The sequence below is a fragment of the Balaenoptera musculus genome, chromosome 1, assembly GCF_009873245.2.
Source record: "Balaenoptera musculus isolate JJ_BM4_2016_0621 chromosome 1, mBalMus1.pri.v3, whole genome shotgun sequence".
Classification (NCBI taxonomy): Eukaryota; Metazoa; Chordata; class Mammalia; order Artiodactyla; family Balaenopteridae; genus Balaenoptera; species Balaenoptera musculus.
Window position 1 is genome coordinate 98,056,169 of NC_045785.1, and position 7,035 is coordinate 98,063,203.

Here is a 7,035-nt window from a genome sequence, read left to right on the forward strand (position 1 = left end):
TGGTGGCAGGCTCCTAAACTTAGCCAGAATGTACTCTTTCTAAAGAGTACATGCCATAGACTGACTGTGTCCCCCTAAAACTCATAGGTTGAATTCTGACCCTCAAGTCAAAGTAGTTGGAGGTGGGGGCTTTAGGAGGTTATTAGGTCATGAGGGTGGAGCCCTCATGAATGGGATTAGTGTCCTTATAAGAGAGACCCCACAGAGCTCCCTTGCCCCTTCCACCATCTATGTACCAGGAAGTTGGCTCTCACCAGACACAGGTTCTACCGATGCCTTGATCTTGGACTTCCCAGCCTCCAGAACTGTGGGAAATAAATCTCTCTTGTTTCTAAGTCACTTAGTCTTTGGTATTCAGTTATATCAGCCCAAAGGGACTAAGACAGCGCATAACAGTAAGGACTGAGAATTCGGTCACATGAGTTGACTCTGCTGGGGCATAGCTGGAACCCAGCCTTTGTATCAAAGATTTTTTGCCAAAGAGACAAACTAAGATTCCCTGTTCAGATGAGCAAAACTTCAGCACCTCCCGTAAGCATCACATCTGCTGACCTTCATCTTCCCTTCTCAGCCCACACACCCACCATGCCCTCACACTAGCAACCAGCCTGTGTCAAATCTGTTTGGGGGACAACGGGACGACCAGCCATGCAGAAAGGAGGGAAAAGGCAACATGTACACATGATCACACAGCATACCTCCTGCCCTCCGGCCCCAAGCCCCACCCCTACCCTGCAGGAACAGCCATCTATCTGAAAATCAGACCCTCTCCCTGAAGTTGCTCACCTGGGAACTCCTGGGAATCAGACACTTGAATGCAATTTTTATTTGGAGTCCACCTGGTTCAGGTGTTTCTCAGTGCCGCCCAAAAGGGGTTATTTAGAGAGACAGCAAAAGGAACAGTTGGACCTAAGCCCACACTGTGGATTGAAGGGTTGATAATACTTACTTCTAAGCACCAATCTCTGTAGAGCCAAAAAATAAAATTCGACGATCACAGGAGTGCTGTTCTGGTGTTTACTAACAAGCACCTCTCACTGGGGCACTGGCGAGATGCCTCAGCATGGGGCCTGCCAGGGTCTTCTTTAGTTGTTCTGCTTCGGCATCATCCGTCGACACCCCTACCCCCCCACTCCCCACCCCTGCCGCATCCCAGGTCTGTCTGGTGTACCTTGCTCATCTCTGCTAGACTTGCTCAGGGAGCTGAGCCAACTCCCCAGACATTAAGAGGCAGTCCTCTCCAACTGCATTTCTGTCGCTCCAGCATTTTCCAGTGTTAGCCGTGCCCACATCCTTGCACTTTGGGAACATGAAAGTTGTCACCAGCCTCCAATGTGACCTCTCATAAATGTCTTTACTGCAGCTGCTCTCTTTATCTCTGCTCGGGAGAAGGAAGACATAGAGAGCGATTTCTAGGAGGCTGCGTGCGACCAAAACAAGTCCGTCTCGCTATAAAGCAGTTGTTGAATCTTGGTAACTCACTGCCAACAAGGTACCCCGGCTCCCAACCCTCAGCTACCCAGTAGCACCAAAACCTTATGTGAGAGAAAGACCCTCTGGGGTAGGGATGAGTCGTGTTGCCTGGCGGTGGTGATGGTGTAGCTAAGGAACATTTTTCCTGGAGGGTTTGGTAACCCCGGGTCCGCCTGGGGTGGCCGAGGACAGAGCGAGTGGGCTCATGGCAGAGTGGGGCACAGACAGCTGCTCTGTGTTTGGGAGCTGGGCAGACAGTGGACAGCTCCTGCATTTAAAGAAAAAAGCCTGTGGCCCTTGTGCAGCTGTGGGCCAGAAGCTCGGGGGAGGGAGAAGGAGGTGGAGGCCAGGGAAAGTCCCTGAACCACAGATCCATCCTACCGGAAGTGAGCCGAGCTGTTAGGGATGGAAGTGACAGCTGGAGCTGGAAATCTTACTGGTGTATGTTTTCAGATTCCAGCCTATTTCCCCTCCTTTAAGACCCAGGTGAGTCCTTCCAGAATCAGCCCATCTCATCTGGGTTAGAGAAACTAAGTAGAAGGGTTTTGCTCCAGGACCGGTCACAAGGGCAGCGTGGTGGGGACAAGGTAGCCTGTGAGACCGTAACACACAGGAACAAGGAGAGACAGGGGACACACTTGGGGCCACCGACCCAGCCACCTCTCCCCAGCCCCTCCCCAGGAATTGTTCCCAGAATCCTCTGCACAAACCTGGGGCATTTCCTCTCCATGAATAAAGGAAGCCCTTCCTTTATATTTTCTGAGTAGACAGAGCCCATCGATACTCAGGGGGCTGATCTGAGGGGTGAGGAGGAAGGCTTTCACAGCCACTTAGCATTTTGGCGTAAGATGGGGCCCTGAGTGTCCTTTTCATTCTAGACCGAACACCAAAGGGCAGCCAGGGAAAGAGGACAGAGAAACCAGGAGGAATTGTCCCCTTTCCCCATCCCCCCACCCCAGTCCACAGCCACTCTTAGTCAGGGAACTGCCCTCATCACCTCTGAGCCCCCTAACCCAGCCCCAGGTGCAAGTCCCCCTACAGCCTCCATGTTGCCCCCACGATCTAGTCCAGACTCCTTGGAATGGCGTTGGAGACTCTCTGTGTTGGGGTCTCCCAGCCCCTGCAGTCTCCTGTTGCCTGGTCCATCAGGAAACCATAAGTGCCACTGGGCCACGTGTCCCGGGGCTCAGAGCGAGCTCTTTCACTTCCTCTCCCCTACGCACATGCTCCTTTCTGGCTGGAAAGCCCTTCTCCTGTGCATCCACCCAGAAAACAAGCACTTTTCCTTCTAGACACTTCTCAAACAGAACCTTGAAGAAAAATTTGCAGACCCCACCCGCCCCTGTCCCATGCTGGGTTTATATAATCCCTCCCCTGTTATTCTTTGAGCTCCTGGAAGGCAGGGATCTCCCCCTTTCATTTCTGCATTTCTATGCCTTACCACAATGCCTGGCAGCTACTAGGTGCTCTGGATATTGACAAATGAATGAGTAGGAACCTCAGTGAACCAGGGGCATAAACTTAGCACTGGGAATAGAATACCAATCAGCTAGGACCTGTGAAGCACTTTCCATTATACCAGCTGCTGTGTTGAGCATTTTATACATCTGATCTCCTTCGATTCTCTCTGATGAAATAGATACTGTCATTACTGTTGAGGCTCAGAAGGGTTAAGTAACTTGCCCCCTGGGGTGCAGAGCTAGGAAGTGGCAGAGCTGGCATTCAAACCCAGGCTCCTGGCTTCGGTAAATGCATAAGCAAGTGAACAAGTTTTCACAAGTACAAGGTGTCCCTGGATTTGATGTTGCCACATTATCAACTAGAGGTTCTAAACCCAAGTCTGGAAAAGAAAGTGGTGACCAAGACTATGGGAACAAAACACAATTATAACCTAGGTCCAGCACCAACTCTGAGCGAGGAAGAGATGGAGGCACCAGAGAGACACTTGTACGAGCAGACCGCAAGAAGGGCTTGGGCCCCAAGGGGAGCTCTGTACCAGAAAGAAAACCTTTTGTTGGACCAAGGTGCCCCACACACAAAAAATTTAATAATAAAATGAAACATGGCTCAGCAGATTTTCCCATCTAAAAGAAAGCCCATGTCTGTTTAGGTTCTACTGAAAAAACCTGAAAATCTGGAGGAGGGAAGGGTCTGGGAGGAACCATGAGCCTGAATCAGAGAAAAATCAACTGGAGTCCTAGGGAAAGGCCTCTCGCGTCCCAAACCCTGGCCTGGAGCCACCGTGGGCTGAGGCAACTGGACTCAGATCAACCGCAAGGCCGCAACCTGGCCCTTGGGTTTCTGCTTAGTAGACTAAGAGCCTTGCCAGAGATGGTTCATCTGATCCTTTGCAGCTTCTCAGAAAAGCCTGGGAAATCCCAGCACCCAGCCTGCAGTAACAACAAGAGGCAGTGTTAGCAGGGGCCCAAGGAAAGGACTCTGCAGCCCCAGAACCGGTGCAGGTGGCTGCTGAGACAGGATGTCAGGCAGGCGGAAGGTGCTGGCTTCTGCCAGGGGGCTGGCTCTCACTGACTCGACTGCTGCCTGCAGAGTTGCACAAAATCATTTTGCTCACTTCCTCTTGGCCCCATCGCCACTTCCCCAAAGATTTATATTTTTCTAGAACTTGATGCTTGCTAGCCAGCAGCAGAGGCTTAGAAAGAACAAGTGATCAGAGTCACTCCAGGACCGTGGTCTGCTCTCACTCCCCCTCTGCCAGAACCCCCTTCCTTCTCTGCCTCTCAGTCAAGCCAGAGGGAGGAGGCTGGGCTGATCTGGAGCCACTGTCCCCAGGGGGCTTCCTACTAGGACTTCAGCTGTGACCAAGGAGCCAGGGACTCCCTATAGCCTGAGTTCAGGAGAGACTCACTTAGAGCCAGTGTGATGGGGGAGGAGAGAGGTCAAGGTTCCTTCACTCTGAGCAACAGGAAATCCTGCCCAGCCAAGGGGAACTGTTCGTGGCACCTACGCCCCACCCACCAGACCCTCCACCCACACTGAGTGTGTCAGAAGGCCTCTGAGCTCTAGTGGAGAATCCAGAGAAGGGTACAGCTAACTCTATTTGTTCCAGGTTCTAGGCACTTAGAAAGTGAGGAGGTGCTCCAACTACCGGAGTCTTAGCGGGTAAGAGGCTTTTATTCCTGTGTCCCTGTGGGGGCGCTATGTGCAGCAGTGACCACCAGGTGGCAGCACATTTCCACTGCCACTCAGGGTGCAGGCTGAGCAAGAAAATCCCTGAGAATTTAGCAGCACAGCCTTGGAGCACCACCTAGCCAGCCCCCTCAGATCGCGCAGAAAAGGAAAGAGAGAACTAAGGGGAAGGGAGACACAGAGAGATTGCCATCTGCCTAAATTCAATCCAATCCCAAAGAATATTCCTGGGCAGTACCAAATTCCATCCTCTTGACTCAAGGGGCTGAGAAGCAGTTTCTCCTTTCAAACCCGTGAGTGTTCCAGTAAAAACAATATTTGGTGTTCTTCATAGCGTGCAAAACTCCTCACACGGTCCACGTCAGTAAGTGAACACAACAACCCCGCAAGGTAGGTATCATTCGTCTCATCTCCCAGCAGAAGAAACTGAGGCAGAGAGACAGAGGGATCTACTCAAGGTCGCCCATCTGGTCAGAGGCAGTGTGAAGATGGAGCCATCTCTGGCCTCCTTGACTCGGGGGGCGGGGGGGACAGAAACGCCCCGCGGAGGTCCCACCGGGATGTTTCGCTCCCTATGCCTATGTCACCAGGCCCTCCCTCGGTGCCTGCCGATCTCTGACCTGTCCTCTCCCTTCTATGGGCACAGGTCCCACTGGTCCATTTTCCCGGCCTTTGCTGGAGTGCTTCCTGTCTTTTGGTGCACGTGAGTTCTCAAACCACCTTGGGTCTCTTCGCAATCCAGCCTCCTCTTCATCACAGCCCCAGGCTTCTGACCACCCATGTTGGGTATCTCCACAGTCCCCAGGGTGGCCAACTGTACACCCTGCTCTCGATCCCCACGCCCTTTGTCTATAAACACCAGAAGGTGTAGGAATGAACTCCGGATAGAGCAACTGCTGATCCTAAATGTTGCCAGCAGGACCATGCCCCGGGCCCTGCTTTTTACCTTCTACCTAACAAATGTGATGACACTCCTGCAGGGATTGGGTGGGAACGCCCCTGTTTTGAGGACATATGTGTCTTCCCCTCCTACTCCACAAGGCCTGTCATATTTATGATCATGAGAGCTGCATGATTGGATGCCAAGCAACCTGTGCCAGGCACTCTGCCAGGGGTTGTACACACATCATTCACAAGCCTACAGCAACCCTGCAAGTGAGTATTATTAGATCCATTTCACAGATGAGGAAACTAAGGCATGGTAGCCAGTGAATGACTTGCTCTGGGCAACACAGCCAGTAAATGGCAGAACTGGGCCCAAACCCCAGTCTGTCTTGCCTTCAAAGCCCTGGCTCTTCTCGATGAACCCCATGAGGACAGTTACACATCAATTATGCCAAAACCCAAATTGTCATTTGGGCAGAAATCCTTCAGTGTCCTAATTGATAAGACTTGCTTCAGAAGTCAGGCTAGCTACTAGGGGCAGTGTGTTATTGGGCCAATTGTCTGCGTTCCAGCACCTGTCAAAGCTCAGCTCAGCAGGGGGGTATCCTGGGCCTCGAGATCAGCCAGTCCCCTCCCCCTCCACACTCTCTGCGTGCAACTCCTGCAGTGGGCCATATGAGACAATGGTGTCCTGGAACCATATTACTTTAGTTCCCTGCTGAGACACGTTCCCAGATAACCTCAGCCTCTCTGCGTTTTATTAAAGGTAAATACAGAAAGCTGTCAGAGGAAGTATGTACTGCATTTCAACATGACCGAAGATACTATCTGCTGCTATGTTCCCTATAGAAAGTTTCTCAGGATACATTTCTCCGAGGAGTTTAGTGCCAGAAAAAAAAGAAAAAAAAAAGTTGATTTTCTCAATAAACTAGCCTGCTTTGTTGAACTGCTTAGTGGTAGAGCTTTGTATAATTTGGTTTCGTGTGGGCAGCCAAGAGGCTCCGCACTGGTGTTCTGTCTCAGTAACCACACTCTGCTGAGGTATCCCACGGCATCTATAGGCCCCGCGTCAGCCCTTGGCACCTGTTGTGTCAGGGATTCCATCGTGCCTTGTTTTTTTATTATGAACGGCTCCCATCCTTTTCTGGAAGTAGGCAAGGTGTAAATAATGAACACACAGAACTAACATTAGAAGGCCCGTTAGCGTTTATTCTGAAGGCAGGTCTGCTGGTTGATTAACCCATGTTCTTTTTTTTTTTTTAACTTTTTTTTTTTAATTAATTAATTTATTTATTTTTTATTTTATGGCTGTGTTGGGTCTTCGTTTCTGTGTGAGGGCTTTCTCTAGTTGTGGCAAGCGGGGGCCACTCTTCATCACGGTGCGCGGGCCTCTCACTATCGCGGCCTCTCTTGTTGCGGAGCACAGGCTCCAGACGCGCAGGCTCAGTAATTGTGGCTCACGGGCCCAGTTGCTCCGCGGCATGTGGGATCTTCCCAGACCAGGGCTCGAACCCGTGTGCCCTGCAT